The sequence below is a fragment of the Chiloscyllium plagiosum genome, chromosome 14 (genome assembly GCF_004010195.1).
Source record: "Chiloscyllium plagiosum isolate BGI_BamShark_2017 chromosome 14, ASM401019v2, whole genome shotgun sequence".
Taxonomy (NCBI): domain Eukaryota; kingdom Metazoa; phylum Chordata; class Chondrichthyes; order Orectolobiformes; family Hemiscylliidae; genus Chiloscyllium; species Chiloscyllium plagiosum.
Genome location: NC_057723.1, coordinates 56,977,840 through 56,994,329, shown reverse-complemented (window position 1 = coordinate 56,994,329; position 16,490 = coordinate 56,977,840).

Sequence of the window (16,490 nt, the reverse complement as noted above, 5' to 3'; positions counted from 1 at the left end):
AGAATCTCTGGCCGAGCCAAAACATTGGTACCTAACAGATGATTATCAAAATCAACAATAGAACGCTTCCCTGGCCCCTGACTGCAGTGGTAAAGACAGATGACAGATGAAGATTATTTTTTAATCCTGTTGTCCGGCGGAGTCTACCTTGTCACAGTTGTGTGGATATCACATGCCCAGGGGTAATATAGAAATCTGTGTTTTGGCTGCATGAAGGTGGCCGAATGTTAATATTCTCATCGTTTTCCCCTTCTTTCGAAATGGATTTGAGTTAACGAAGACAATCTAAGTACGTATTTCATGTCGGATAATTAAGACGCTTTAAAGCCTTTGGCCAGGAAATAACGCGGAGTTGGAAACGTAAATAACATGCCCCTTCATCCTGACGAAGGATTTCGGCCAGAAATGTTGGCTTGCCGGGTTCTCGGATGCTGTCTAACCTTCTGTGCTCTTCCAGCTTCACATCTATTGACCCTGACTTCCAACATCTGCAGTCCTCACTGCTTCCTTTGCCCCCTTTTTGTCTGGTTTTGAGTTTGTTCTCCACGCAGTCTACAACAGTTAACACAACCATTTCTAATGAAAATAGAAAATGTTGGTAACACTCAGCAAGGCCATTTCAGTTCGTCGTTATCTTCAACAAAATGTTACGGTGAAATCATTTGTTCAGTAACGTTATTTTATTTGGAACAACGTGGTAACACCTATACTGTAAAATGTAAGAATATGATACGATAGTGTCCACCTGTACACAAAATGTCAGTACATTGTTGAGGGGAATTAAAGTTGCATGAACTGTGTAAAACGTTTAAGAATTAGTATGGTCTATAAACGTCATTAACCCCAGCAGAACCCGTACTTGCCGCATAACCTAACAAGTACCGCTTCGTTTAACTCAGTGTCAGTGAAAATATCAAAAAAAATGTATAAAGTCATGTAAATGTGTGTTTTCTGTAAATTACAATCCTGTGGAAAAATTATCAGCCTGTAATTTAATATTGCTAATATGCAAGACAAACAAGGCACATTGCTGCGCCTGTTGTTGCAACCGAGGTGTTAATCCGTCGACTTTAAATTGATTTCTGCGAAAATAGTGGACAGAGGAATATGATACAAAAGTACGGATATTTGTCTACTAATGTCTGTTAGATACTAATATCTATTAACAATGTACATAATACACATCAGAATGTTGGAGGGACAGAGAGTTCATCAGGTGTGGAGCTTTGGCAAACGCTTTTTGAATGCATTTAGAATGTCAATTTACATAAAAAGAAGCAACTTCTCTACTCTATCCCTCCCCATGCCTATAGCATGTTTTGGAAAGTGTGTAGTGACTTGAATAGACAGGTCTTCTTCTCAAATCAGATTAACCTAAGCACAATGCCAAAAGCTTTGGGGCTAGGGGAATAGTACAGTGGGACTTTCATCTTCTGAAACAACCTTCAATTTTAGACAGTTGCCAATATAATTAAAGGAAATTGAGGACAATTCAGAAACTTGAAAAGATAAATGAACAAACAACCATTAACACAAATAAACATAATGTTGGCATTATAATGGTCTCCTTCTGTTTTCTAATGCCCACTAATCAAATGAGTCCTATACCTGATTCTCTATCTCAAGAGTCTTAGGAAGCCACCCACTTCACGTGTTTATCTGATTATCTTTTAAAAATTATTAATGAAACTGTTTCCAGTATTTTTTCAGGCACTATATTCCAGAACAAAGTAAAAAAATAATAATTGACCTGTCTGATATGTTATGACACACCTCCATAGTGTGTGGGACTCGAACCTCCTGGCCCATGGGCAGAGCCACGGCTATTGCACTTCAAGAGATTTTGCAGTCCAGACCATAACAACTTGCTGAACAATTTACGTTTTCCTCATGTTGCCTCAGGTTATTTTGTCAATCACTTTAATCTACATCTTTTGTTTACTGACCCCACTCTCATTTGGAAACAGTTTCTCATATATATTTTATCAAAGCCCTTTATAATTTTGAACAATTCTCTCAAACATCCCCTTAACCTTCCTGGCTTGAATGAAGGAAAGTTCTGTTCCTCTAGCCTCTCTAGTCTCTTATGTACCATTTTAATGAATTTTATTTCTCTCCTCTCCAATGCCCTAGCATTCCTTCTAGATGTTGATCACAATTGGACACTATATTAGATTAGATTAGATTAGATTACTTACAGTGTGGAAACAGGCCCTTTGGCCCAACAAGTCCACACTGCCCCGCCGAAGCGCAACCCCCCCCCCCCCATACCCCTACATTTACCCCTAACCTAACACTACGGGCAATTTAGCATGGCCAATTCACCTGACCTGCACATCTTTGGACTGTGGGAGGAAACCAGAGCACCAGGAGGAAACCCACGCAGACACGGGGAGAACGTGCAAGCTCCACACAGTCAGTCGCCTGAGGCGGGAATTGAACCCGGGTCTCTGGTGCTGTGAGGCAGCTGTGCTAACCACTGTGCCACCGTGCCGCCCACATACAATTTTCAAACTTTTATCCTGGATGGCAGGATTTTCTACGATGATGGGGCTTCCCTTCCTGCCAACCAAAGAGTTAGTGGTTAACATTGCTATTAATATTGGCTGTCCCACTGCCAATTAATTATTTGAAGAGTGTTGATTAACAGGAGATGGAAATTATGTCCCTTTTTGGGGAAGAAGTCCTGCCTCAGAGATCTGCTAGCCAATCTGATTGGTCAGCAGCTTCCCAATCCCAACAGCAATATAACTTTTGGCAGACAGGTCTGGGACCAGAACCAGTCTCCAAACTTGAAGTCACAGAACCAGGTCAATCTAAAGGCTTCAAGGTGGGGAGGGGAATTTATGCCCAGGGGCTTGGTTGGCAATATAGGTGTAGGTGTTGGGAGAAGGGGTGTTGATGGGCAAAAAAATATGTGGGAAGATAGATCATGGTGGGGGATGGGTTGCCAAATGTTGATCAATGGAGATGCCCATCTCCCTCAGGACTCCAGATCTGATCAAGATCACTTTCCGGTATCCCCCCCTCCAGCTCTCTCCTCCAAGCCCTGAACATCAGCTAGCGAGCTGAAAATTGAAGCTGAATGGGAAATGACTCATGAGCCATAACTAATTGGCCGATGAATGGCGTCACAGGGGCAAGGACAATAGGGGCAAGCCTCAGCCTCGCTATCCCACTGTAAAATTATAGAGAGGTTCGGTAGGCAAAGTGTCCACTAGGACAGCTGTGGAGTTATATGGCCCCCTTTCTACCCTCATTCTCCACACCTGAAAACATGTCAATGGCAAACATAAAGTTCTGCCATATGTGTTTCTATATAAAGCAATGGATCAAAAAATAGTTTAACAGCTTCCTCAACTTGTCCTACTACCTTCAAAATCTTATGATCATATTCTCCAGGTGCCTGTTCCTGCATCATCTTTAAAATTGTACAAATTGGTTTGGCTTGCCACTGAGGTTTCATTCTATCTAATAAAAGATTGTTTCACACTTCTCCATATTAAATTTAATAGGTCATATATCTGCCTATGTCATAAATCGATGCCTATGTTAAAAATCGGTCTATGATCATCCTCACTGTTTACTATATCCGTAATTTTGAAATTATTCAATTTTACCAAAATTCAAACCATTAAAATATATCAAGAAGAGCAGTATCCCAACACCAAAATGAGTGCTCACTTCAAATCCTAGAAATTGGAAAAACAACTGTTCACCACAATGATCTGCATTCTGGCCCTTTCTCCTTAAAAACACTGAGTTTTGTCACTTGGACCTTCATTTTCTTAGAAATATATAAATGGATCAGTGATCTTCAAGTGGTGTTGCACAAGATAACCTGAAAGTTATAATGACTAAACATTATTATACCAGCTAACTCATTGTATTTTGGATGAAGTGTAACTGCACTAAAAATGGCCTGTCCTCTGGGGCCAAAGGTCTTAGAATGTGTTTTGATATTATCAATGAAAGTCTCACAGACCAGTCTAAGAGAGCAAAGTAATTCAGGACAAAATGACCAGCTATGGTATGCTGGATAACATTCCTGCTTCAGACAGAGAATTGAGAGTCATTCTCCAGAGATATGTATGTATTATATAACCTTGCAGTTGCAGCTAGTACAAATGGAATTCTGCAGTCATTTTTTTTAATGTGATCTAATCTTAACTAACAAGAGAACTTCAGTATTGTGCTAGAAGAAAGAGGCTTATAAAGTTACCAAAAAAATAGCAAACCTGAGGATTGGGATCACTATAGAATTTGACAAAGGTGGACCAAGAAACTGATAAGGAAAGAGAAAATAGAAAATGAAAGTAAACTCACAAAAATCTTAAAAACAGATCATAAAAACATCTGTAGGCATTTGAAAAGTTAAGGTCAACAAAGACAAATATAGCATCATTCAAGTTAGAAATAGGGAAATTTATAATTGGAAATAAGGAAACGGCAGAGAAAAAGAACAAATGCTTCTTCTCTTATCTTCACAGGTGAAGGTGCAAAATACCTAGTGGAAATATGAGAGAATCAAAGGACTTACTGAGAAAGAAGAATTGAGAAAAACTATTGTATTAACAAAAAAATAGTACTATTAGACTGAAAGTTGGGACATCCCCTGAAATTGATTATTTACTTGCTTGAGGGTTAAGAAAGGTCATTGTCAAAGTAATGGATTCTTTTGTGATCATCTTTCAATATTCTATCAATTCTGAAGTAGCAAATATAATCCCACTATTTAAGAAATTCTGGAGAGAGAAAAGGGGAACTGCAAAGCTGTTAGCCTAACATTATACAATTGGGAAAATGTGCAAGTTATTATAAAGGATGTGCTAACTGGTCACTTAGAAAATATATAGAATTAGGCAGAATCTACATGAATTTGCAAAAACAAAATTTGTGCTTATAGAGCTCAACCAGTTTGATGCAAGCAGAATATTTCCCTATGCTGGAGGTCCAGATAAATGGAGTATTGTCTCAGAATATGAGTCAGGTTATTTGGGACTGAGAGAAGAAATATTTTAGAATTAGAATTAGAGTTCTCCACCCATAGATGGCTCTGTCTTTGAGTACTTTCAAGACAAAAATTTTCTAAATACTAAATACATCAAGATTTGGGGGAATGGCGTGAGAAAATTGTGTTGAGATGGGAAAATCAACAATGATCTAGCTGAATAATGATGCACTTTATACTTAGTTCCTAAGTTCCAATGAGATGTTACTCTGAGGACCTCCTTGTCTTGTCTAGTGGACGCTAACATGATTATCAGTATCACAATCTTATTTGTGGCCCTTGCTATGCATAAGTATTAACTAAATTTACCATATTATAACAGGGACTACAATTTAAAGGTAATTAATTGGCTGCCTTTGGGACATCATGACATTCCAAAGGCAGTGTCGTCGGAATGCATGATTGTTCTTTCTTTTGTGTTGTAAAATAATTCTTGAACTGAAAATACAAAAATCAGTACAAATTAAAACGCATGTACTAAATACTGGCATTAGGTCAAAGCAATAAACTAAAACCATACTCGTCTTGAACCAAAAATTTACACATAAACTTCAAATTTAGATAAATAACCATGACGCACAAAATTGTTTCTGTATTTAACATTAAAAAGTCGACACTACACATTATAAATCACCAATTAACTTGAGTATTGTATCAAAATATGGGTGCTGCACTTTAAATATGGGTGCTGCAGCCTTAGAGAGGTTGCAGAGGTCATTCACCAACATTGTATTAGCAATCAGGAATTTTGATTAGTTGTTTATAGTAGTGAAGCTGCGCTTTTTCCCTTACGGCAGGGGAGCTTATAAAGGAGAACTGTTACTGTTCAAAAACAGGGGCGTTTGACAAGAGTAAATAATAAGAAACCATAATCATTTTCATTGGAAGATGGTTTGGTAACCAATTTTGAAAAAGCAGGAAAGATTGATATCCAAAGGTAGTATTTGTTATAGAATAAGTTTGGATTAGCCTTGTTCACTAAAATCATATAACACATGGCTGCATGTTCTACATTTCCATAGTTGTGTCATTCCAATAAATAATTTTCAAGCTTTAGTAACCAACATAAGTTTTACTTTTGAAGAAATAGCTAAAACCCTCAGAAGTGCAGCAAGCGAAAGAAACAACGTTTTATGCAATTCCATGTAACAGTTTCATTTCTACTCCCGGGATTCCATAATGACTTCAACAATAATGAACACAACATTAATATCAAGTTAAAGGAAAAGAATAATCACAAAGTTATGGTAACAGAAGCCCAGACATAAATAAAACACTCTCAAAGCAAGTTACTTGGTGAGAACAATCACCTAGAGAACGTTTTACATGTATCTGCAACAAGTATAAACAGAAACTGACTGTCATAGCAATCGCTCGGATTTGTATTTGACAGGATCCACAGAGGAATATGGATTAGATACCCACACATTTCTGACAAGATATCCACCAAAAAACGGAATCGTACATAAAAAAAGTAGAACGTTCTGATTTTTAAAACACTTTTGCGCAAGTGATCATTGTTACACATACTAATTATCACAGCTCTGGACAAACCCATTTGTTCGCAGGTCAATCACAAACAATTGTGTTCAGTTGTTACATTTCTTACTCTTTCATAGTGATTTATTTACCTGAATTACGAAAGGCACATTGTGATTTCTATTTAATTATTGATTATTATATAGCTATGTCTGATTCATAAACGGAAAGTCACGATCATTGTGGGAAAAAACGTCAGATTTTGTTATGACCGACACATATTTACATCGATGTGATAACCCGACATTAATCTACTAATCACTCAAATTTCACCGCAGTCAGACATCTACTGGGAAGTACCGCCCAGTGTATATTCATCTTTCTTCAATATTAATCTGCCTACGAGTTTGGTCCCACATCCGGATCGGGTATGTGGACACACTTAAGTCGGACTCTGTTAAATGTAATGGAACTGCGTAAGCCGATTGATCCCAGATATCTTGTGAAAAATAAGGTTTTTATTTTGTGTCTGTTAGCATATCACTAGAAGTTCAGCATCTCTTTTCCATTGCAGCAAATGATGTTAATGACCTCCTCGGTAACCGCGTTTTTCACGGACAGTCATGTCTTTACAAATGTACATATACAAACTTTAAGCTCGAAATAGTTAAGAAATGCTTACGTATCGTTTAGCGGCTACAATACAACTCCAGAGAACCGAGCGCTCAAAATCTTTCCCTGGCCTTGGAAGGTTAAATCCTTCTCGCTGCTTTGGACAAGCATAGCCAGTCAGTCAGGTATGGACTTATCCCAATAGTCTCTGCAATAGTCGTTGCGTCAGTGCAATTCTGAGATTAATTCCAAAATGGGAATTCAAATTGTTCAGAAAACCACTCGCACGTTATTTCATCGCCCTGCTCGGATTTAAAATATCGGCGCGGGAAGAAATTGTTTTCTGTAACGAGTTTTATGTATAGGAAAACAGGTCCTAAAAAAGGAATTTATCTCAAACGCATATTCTTTCGGAAATAGTTATTTTTAATCGATTTAAATCAGTAGGTAAAGATTTTAACTCCTTCACCAAGTATTGTCAATCCAGCACATAGTTTCAATCACTGATAGTGGTAGCTAGTCAAGGTATTCGGCCTGTAGTGTAGAAAGACCTTGCATCCCAATCAAACATGGATTCGTTAATATTTCTCTCCATCTTTTAATAAGCCAGTCACGTTTAATTGCTGCAGCAGCAGGAATTATTATTTTTAATATTTAATCGCCCTCTTTACTTAGCTGTTCTAATTGTTGAATGAGTACTCTTGCTTTCTTTATTAAATTGGTGAAATCATTTGTTGATTTAAAATAAAGTGTATGAAAATAGAGTTTCATGTATGCAACGCATTTCAATTCAGAAACCTTTAACTATAAAAATGCTTCAATTCCTTTTTCAGTACACGGCCTTTTGCCGTCAAGAACGCAGCAGGATCGATCATTTTCTGACAATGTAGATGACCTCCCAGCTTCTGACAACCAAGTACTTTTCACGAAGACAAAATAAAACTGACATAATGTTTGAAATTTGTCTGGAGTTACTTTTAGATAATTAATAGTTACAGATTCGGAGGTCCCATAAAACGACATTTTTTTTTAATGAATAAAGACAATTATGTGCAAAGTGTTCCAACACACGAATATTCTCGCAAAGACTACTCTGCACGCGTTTACAAGAAAATTCGAAGTTGGAACATTTGGTGGCTCGGCTGTGGGGACTTCAATCGCAATTTCTCGAACCATTATTGTCTCTTGATCCTCGGATATCTAGCAAATCTCTCTTGTAAACAAAACATAAATAAACAGTGGCCAAACACTTCGAAAATCAGTGTTTGGATGTACATGTTCTAAACTTTATTCTACACAGAATTATATTACATATGCATAAGATACTAAATACTCTTTCCACAATCCAAATGATTTGTGTAAATTAATCCTGAACCCCCCCCCCCCCCCCCCCCCCAAAAGAGAAATAAATCAACGAGCAGCTACTAAGATATTTATCAACGAGTGGTCGTGCAGAAGACAATCGCCCATCATGTGTTTGACCTCCTGGGTAATGTATGCAACAAGGACCTCGCGTTTTGACTGTTGTAATCAGTTTGTTCTGTTTTCGAACTCTTTGCAGAGTGTAGAAGAGTGCAATTTATATCCAAGTGATTGGCACGCGGTGAAGAGTGCGGAAAGCCGACAGTCTGGGTCCTAATGCGTGTGGCGTCTTTCTTTGTTGCTGTTAGGGACAGTGTAATAGATGAGATAAAATACCAAGACAGATTTTAGAGGCTGGAGCTAACACACCGCACAGCACAGGAAGTTTAAAACAAAAGACTTTTCTTTTTAAGAGCTATAAATAAAAAGCCACGCATTGATGGGGCTTGCAGTTTTGATGAATTATTTACCTCGTGAAATTGACAGCGAAGCAAAAGAAAATCTGCGCTTCTCCTAAATTTGTGTTTTGGTGTTTCTCTTCTTTTATACGAAAAATACGACTGGAAACTACCAACTAAGATGTATTATGGTATGTGGAGCGCTGTTTTTGTTCAGTTCACGAGGCGACGCTCGTCTACATTGGAGAGAGCAGGGAAAAAGTGCAATATATGGAACGATGCCATTTTTCAATATTTCACAAGGTTCACATTCTTGCAGTCCTGCAGTGATGTTTTCTATGTATGGTTTGGATGAAGTACCGCTGTGTTCCTGTGGTAAGACAAATAAACCAACATTCACACAACAACGGCCAACAGTTATGCTGTTGTCATCCGTCCTACTAGCGATGATGGGCACGCAGCAAACAACCTATTGAGCTGGATGGGGTGTCGTGGTGGTATCTTCCTGTGACGTATTTTTGCTCGTGGCTGCGATGGACAATCTTGAGAAGCAGCTTCTGCCACCAGCCTGGAACCTGAAGCTGCCAAGTGATACTGTAAGTGTGTGTTGCCAAACCACGATAGCCACTGATCATGGCAGTACAAGAAGTGTCACCGTTTCTCCTTTTTCTTTTCGCAAATGACTCTGGCGTGATGATTAATGATTAGGGTCTCGTGTGGTACCTGTAACCATCCTTGAGGCAGATCCTTGGGTTCTCTCTAGTCACCTCGCTCCGACTACTTCCCATGAAGAAGGTCCCAGGCATGTGGCCATCTTCCATCCTGTGGATCTGCTCAATCCACCAACACACATGGGAACGAGAGCATCTTTGTCCGAACAGGGTTAACACACAATACACTGCAGACAATGAATATACAAATTGTTGATCTCCTTTTCCTTATAAGTGCAAGTTCTCATAGCCATACAACAAGGTGTTGACAACATAGGCGTTATAAGCTATCAACTTGGCACTAAGGGTTAATTGTTATTGTCCCATGAGCATTTTGCCAGTGGGCCAAAGATGGTAGCTGCTTTCCTTATTGCGTCGGGAGCTGCATATAACATAAGTAACATTGGTAAAAATCAATATATAATAAATTGACTTGTTTACAAGACGACCGTGTCTGAGATATTCGATTTTTGTTTTTTTTCCCCCAAAATTGAAGTACACAAGTATTGGTTCATGTAGCATTTATTTTTTCAATAATCAATTTATGGCATCTTTGACCCTTTCCGATTAAATTCTATTTTGATTGTACAAGTAACTGCATTTACGAGAAAATTAGCTGCTTATTGACACCGATTAAAAATTTCCAAATTGGCCGCCAGCATTGTAATTTAGTACAGGGGTTGAGATTTACTTTGGCCCTGCATGTACATTTTTACTGCTGTGTTTACATTATTGGAAATAGTTTTATTGTTTTATAATTCCACATCAATCATTAGTCTCCAGATTTATAATGTTTCTAAACTACTATATTCATCAATATATCCAGATGATCGTCTCGCCCGATTAGAGTCCTTTCATTACTGAGCCATTATTTTGTCGCGAATTATTTAATCAATTGAATTCAATTCTCAAATGATTATAATGAGGCTAAGAATACGTATCAACTAGATTACTGTTACAGTAACACAACATTATGCTGTGTATCCGCTACGCACAAATACAATACTAACCCTAACCTTTTCCATTGTAATTCAAAACTGCACAGCCCACATCCCAAAATAGAGAAATGTGTTCGCCATTTCAAGGAGCTAGACGTTATCTAACGCAAGTCGTTGGGAACTTTTGCGGTTTTTAAAATCCAAATTTAACTGTCTCACTAAGTAGTAAATTATTTCATAGAAGCCCTACAGTGTGGAACCCACTATTCCCCTGACCCTGAGCGCTATTGACAATTTAGCATGGCCAATTCACCTAACATACACATCTTTGGACTGTGGGCGGAAACCGGAGCACCCGAACACAGAGAGAATATTTAAACTCTACGCAGAAACCCCAGGCTAGAATCGAATTTGAGTCCCTGGCGCTGTTAGGCACTAGTGCTAACTGCTAAGCCACGGTGATTTTGTATTTATGAATTCAGCAGAAGTATGATCCACAGTTCATCTGTTGTGAGAAGTCTATATCCCCCAATTTGGTGCCTGCATGTATTGATTGCGATAAATGTGAACATTTGCCGAAACACCAGATCAACTACAGTCAAGTCGCTTCTTTTTGTTTTCACCTCGTTAAGATTTTCATTTTGACACTGGTTATTGTGGCGAGGTTGACTGACTGAGGTATTTTACTCGAGCGATATAATACTCTGTTAAAGCCGGACGGGTCAAATTCACGGTGCTTCCCGCAGCAATACTTCTGACTCCTGTCACTCCCACACCCTCCCCCGCATCCTCCTTTCTCCAGGAAGCGGCCGTAGTAAAAATGACCCGGAAATAGACCGATTCCGTTGTATTTAATGGGAAGAGCATCAATCAGTTTGACAAAAAGCAGCGCAATAACACTTCAATCTGTGTTTGCTTTCTCAGCAATTATTGCTCCAAAGCAGCCCAGTTGTTGATACAGTAGTCCTGAAAGTGCCAACCGACATTTATCACTCGGTCAAACACTGGACTCCCATCTCCTGGCTGCAATAGGTGAGCACCATTAACACAATACGCTTTTAACGCTGAATGTTGGAAACAACAATAAAAATTGTGCATTCGTTTGAATAATGTCAGCCACTGAAGTGATTGTTTTCTTCGCATCCAGTTGGATTCCGTGCTGTTTATAACAGTGTGCTACAATTTTGACAGAATAGTGTATTTTTAAATCTTATTTTAGAGAGCATTCACTGATAATAATCCTGACCCCATTCTCAAGTTTTGTGTCAAAAGCGCCAATAGTACACTTCTGTAGAAATCTCACGTACAATGTTCATTCACAACAGGGATTCCCGGAGGAATTTACTCTTGCGTTTTCTCCTTAAAGTATTTTCATTGTTTATTTTTTTTTAGCAAGTGTCGCTCATGTGTGCCGAAGTCGGTGATTTTGCGTGGCTCGATTTAAATTGGCAAGATGAAATCCTGGAATAATGAGAACACCAGTAACTGTCTGAAAACTGTCAGCACAGACACGACTAATACAGGAAGCCTGATGCACTCTGTCAGAAGCTATCATGACACCGCCATTAATTTTAACTGAGGAATTTTAATTGAAACGGAAGTCAGCACTTCACGTGATAAGAGAATTTTATCAGATATTATTGTAACTATCACCCAGTTGGTTCGATCACCCAGTGGTAATGTTACTGCTGTAACGCTATTTATGAGACCATGAGAAATAGGTGCAGATATCGGTTATCGATTTATGTCGAGTTATTTGTGATTTAGAATGATCAAGATCCTCCAAGAACTTTCCTTTTCTGTGTTCAGTGGCCATCTCATCCGTTTTGCTCTTTAAAAGGAAACTGATCCTTAAAATTAAATTAACTTTTTTAAAAATCATCCGATGCAGAATAATTGAATCAATCCGTCTGAAGAGTGACTCTCAAACACTGCCACGTTGACAGAAACAATTGTCTCCAATTAATTACGCATCTACTTAATAAAAAATAAAATAAAATTCAATCACTTTCTAAAAATAAGATAAACTTTACCTTACGTGTTTGTTGAAGTAAATTCGTGTAGTTTACTCAACCTTATCTTCCGATCATTTCAGACTTAGCCTCCAAAAAACGGCTTGTGGGAGCCTCTCAGAGTGGGTTTGAACCTGGGCTCAGAGGAACTGATGACCTCCCTTTGTTTCGTGTCAATTACACTAGGTAAGAATCACTCTTGAAGAACGCATAAAGGATTGTTGATTGCTGGAGTTAATTAGCAATTTGCAACCTTATCCAGTGACTCAAGTGATGGTCGGTAAAGAGAACTTCAGCGGATTTATCAATTAAGGCACTGCCTCCTCGCAATTAAGCTAATTTATACGTAAATTTCTAAACTGTCAATACCTGGGGTTTATCATTGTCGTCTCACTCAGTGGCATTCTGACTGAACTTCGAAACATGCGATTGTTGATCTTTGAACGAAATAGTGAATTTGATATTAAAGTCGAGGCGATACGAAGTTACTCTTCCAATGGCTGCAGAGCGATATAGCGTAATATCCTTAATCTATGTATGTGTATTCTATTACAGCAAAGTAATCACTTAATACTGTTGCAGCCTTTGACTTTCTACCACTGCATACTTTAAAACAGGAGCATTTAAACCGCGTATGGCTGCTGCTAATTGCCTTGTCCAACTTCCATTACTTCCTAACATTCATAACTTGGAACCCATTAGTGGTTACCGAGTATGTGATTAGTTCCTGCTGTTCTTAAATTGCTCACAAGTTTTATCAAGAACGAGATAACCTCCCGCCAGTGTCTCCCAATCTCATGCCAATGTCTGGTCTAATGCCACAATCTAGTTGCCGAGATTGAATAAGAAGCTTGCTGAATGTGCACCCAATTACCAGAGTTTCCCACTCAAAATTGGCATTTTCGGTTTCTTTCTCATTCCGCCGAATCTTCCCAACAGAACTGGATAAATCGTGTCATTTCTGTCTGGCCTTTCTCCTCGGTTCTTTTAATTCATACGCGTACATTTATAATGGTAATTGTCTATAATTTTGTCTACTGAGTTAAACACCAGGGGAGATAAGTTGCTTTTGCAGAGTTGACACGGACTTGGCGGCTGAGTGATCGAATCATTCCATGATTCCATGACGTACCAACTAATAATTCTCATGACGAAACAATTTATCTCAATTACATTGCTAAATTTACCGCATTACTTAAAAGGCCACCCAGATTCTAAAAAAAACACTGGCATTCTTCAGCTTTCTTAAATAGGTAGCACTCGAGCTCACTTTTCGAACTTGCAAACCTATCTGTTTGTTCATCTGTTTGAGGGAGGAGCACCCTCAAAATCCCGAGCGCATTAGAAACTAGAAGATGGCAGAGTAAAGTTACTGTATTCTATCTTCATGCTTTATGATATTTCCACCGTCTAATTACACACAACCCAAACGCTAATTCAGTCAGGAATTTATTGAAAGTAATGATCGTGTCGCGCATTCATTCAGTTTGCTGACAGAGATCGAACTTCCCAATATTTGCTATGCTATGTGTGGAATCCAGAAAAACTGGCAAAGGATTTCTTACCCAATAGATGTGTACGGAAATCACACTCAAAGTGGATGTTAATCTGATGTGGAACTCAAAGGAAGCTTGCTAAATATACAGTCTAATGACTTTTTGTTTGATTTTTGTTGTGGATTTGTCTATACACTATCTTTTGATCACAAGATTAGAAATATCCTGTGATCTCCACCTTTTCATGTTGCACTGTTTCTTCTGAGATTTGATATGTTTCCATCTGAACACTCCAAACGAGAACATCTCCGGAAACACAAAGGGACTCACTTGGTAGACGCTATAAGGCTGTCAAATGTGTCTGTTATCCAAGTGCCGCACACCCGACTGAAATTTTTTTATGTTCAATCAGATTTTTCTTACTTTCCTCAAATATGTATCTTGTTGCCATTGCAATAAATATAGACTGTCGAATTTTAATTTCTTTCGTGTCATTTTTATATCCAAGACCTTCGCGGTCTTTTTTGTAAGAAAATGAAACCTGGGCTGCAAATGCCACTTGACTATAAATTGAGAAAACCTTCCTTAGATCCACGTTTAATAAAGGAAACCATCCGCATTAACATTATTACTTTATCTAACAATAGCAAATCCAAGCAAATGAGCCAATATCAAAAAATTAACATATGTGTTTTATTTAGTTTCGATAATTTCACATATTTGGCAATGAAAGGCTCACCTACCAGTTAGTCAGTTTGCGAAGACAGTGGTGCCAGGCTCAGATATACACATTGAACAATATTCCAACAGCTGGTTTTGAGCAGAAGAGCAGAGCCGACGAATGTAGACTGTTAAAAGGAAGGATAGGAGGCCTTTACTTTATGCCTATAATCATCTGGGAAGACAGCACTCAGTGATAAAAGAAATTGGGGAAAGAACACCACCAATAATTCACAAATGTATCTGCAAACTTTGTCACTGCTGAGGATATCAGTCAACAATTAAACAATGGTAATTTCAGGTTAAAAATGTGCAACTTCAAGGATTGTAACAACTTTAAAACTGGGCAACTTTTGTTCTTACAGTCTGCCATTTGAACTCTTTATCCTTTTTGTGTGTTTATCTTTGATGTATTTTGGGGGTAAGTAGATAATAAATTCTTATTTCTTTCACCTAATAAGTCATTGTAATCGATTGATTTGATCTAGCAACTAAATCTTTAATTGAAGCATGATATAGTTGTGTGCCAGAAGAAATAAAAGTATCTGTTGCAACTAACTGAGGCTTCAAAAGAGGGAAGTTGATAACACACCCTCGCTCCCCACCCCGCCAACTGGACGTAATTAATCTTTATAACACGGATTTATTAACTGTCACGCTGGACAAACCGATATACCTTGTTTGGTATGTAGAAACTATACTGGGCTCTAGACCATTATGGCATTTTCCAATGCTTGGAATAAATGCGCGGTAAGAGCAACGCGCATTTATGACGGATGACGGATAAACCTAAACTGGCATAAATAAATATCAAGGCTTTAGTCTGGCCCTTCAACCTGACCTGCTGTGCTTTTCCAGCACCATTCTAATCTTGACTATAGTCCAACCTATATTCCAATTTAGGGAACATGGTCAGCATGGCCTAGCTGGACTGAAGGGTCTGTTTACATGTTATATATCTCTATGACTAAATATGAGGATGAGAAAGCTATGTTCTATTGGTACAAATCAATGGTAGTCTACAGTCGAAATGATGAGAGCAGTTTCAACACCAGTTATAGGAAAGGTGTTACAGATATGGCGTAAAGTGAATATGCACTAGAATTATGATTAGAGTGGTGCTGGAAAAGCACAGCAGGTCAGGCAGCATCCGAGGAACAGGAGAATCGACGTTTCAGGCCAACGCCCTCTTCATTCGTGATGAAGGGCTTTCGCCCAAAACGTCGATTTTCCTGCTCCTCGGATGCTGCCTGACCTGCCGTGCTTTTCCAGCACTACTCTAATCTTGACTCTAATCTCCAGCAAATGCAGTACCCACTTTCGCATACACTAAAATTATGTCAGGAAAGAGATTGGGATACTGAGTAGAGACGTAAATAATATCGTTTTTTTAATAGATCCGTTTAAGAAACTGCTAACAGAGATTTTCAAAATTCAAACATGTTCGAAAGGATACACTGTGGGAATTCCCGTTTAGTAAAGCAGTACACAATTTACAGCTACCGTTAGAATTCTAGACCAAATGCAAGACATTTTCTTTTTCAAGAATTCTTAGAGAATGAAATACTTTCACCCCAGTGATTATTGAATGTGAAACTGCAATTAAAATGAGTTTTGGAAGTAAGGATATTTAAATAGCACCTTTCATGGCCACGTGATCATCCAAAACGCCTTTACAGCCAACGAAATTATAATGTAGGTAATTTTATCCAAAGTACACGGCAAGTTTCCACAAACAACAGAGATGACCAA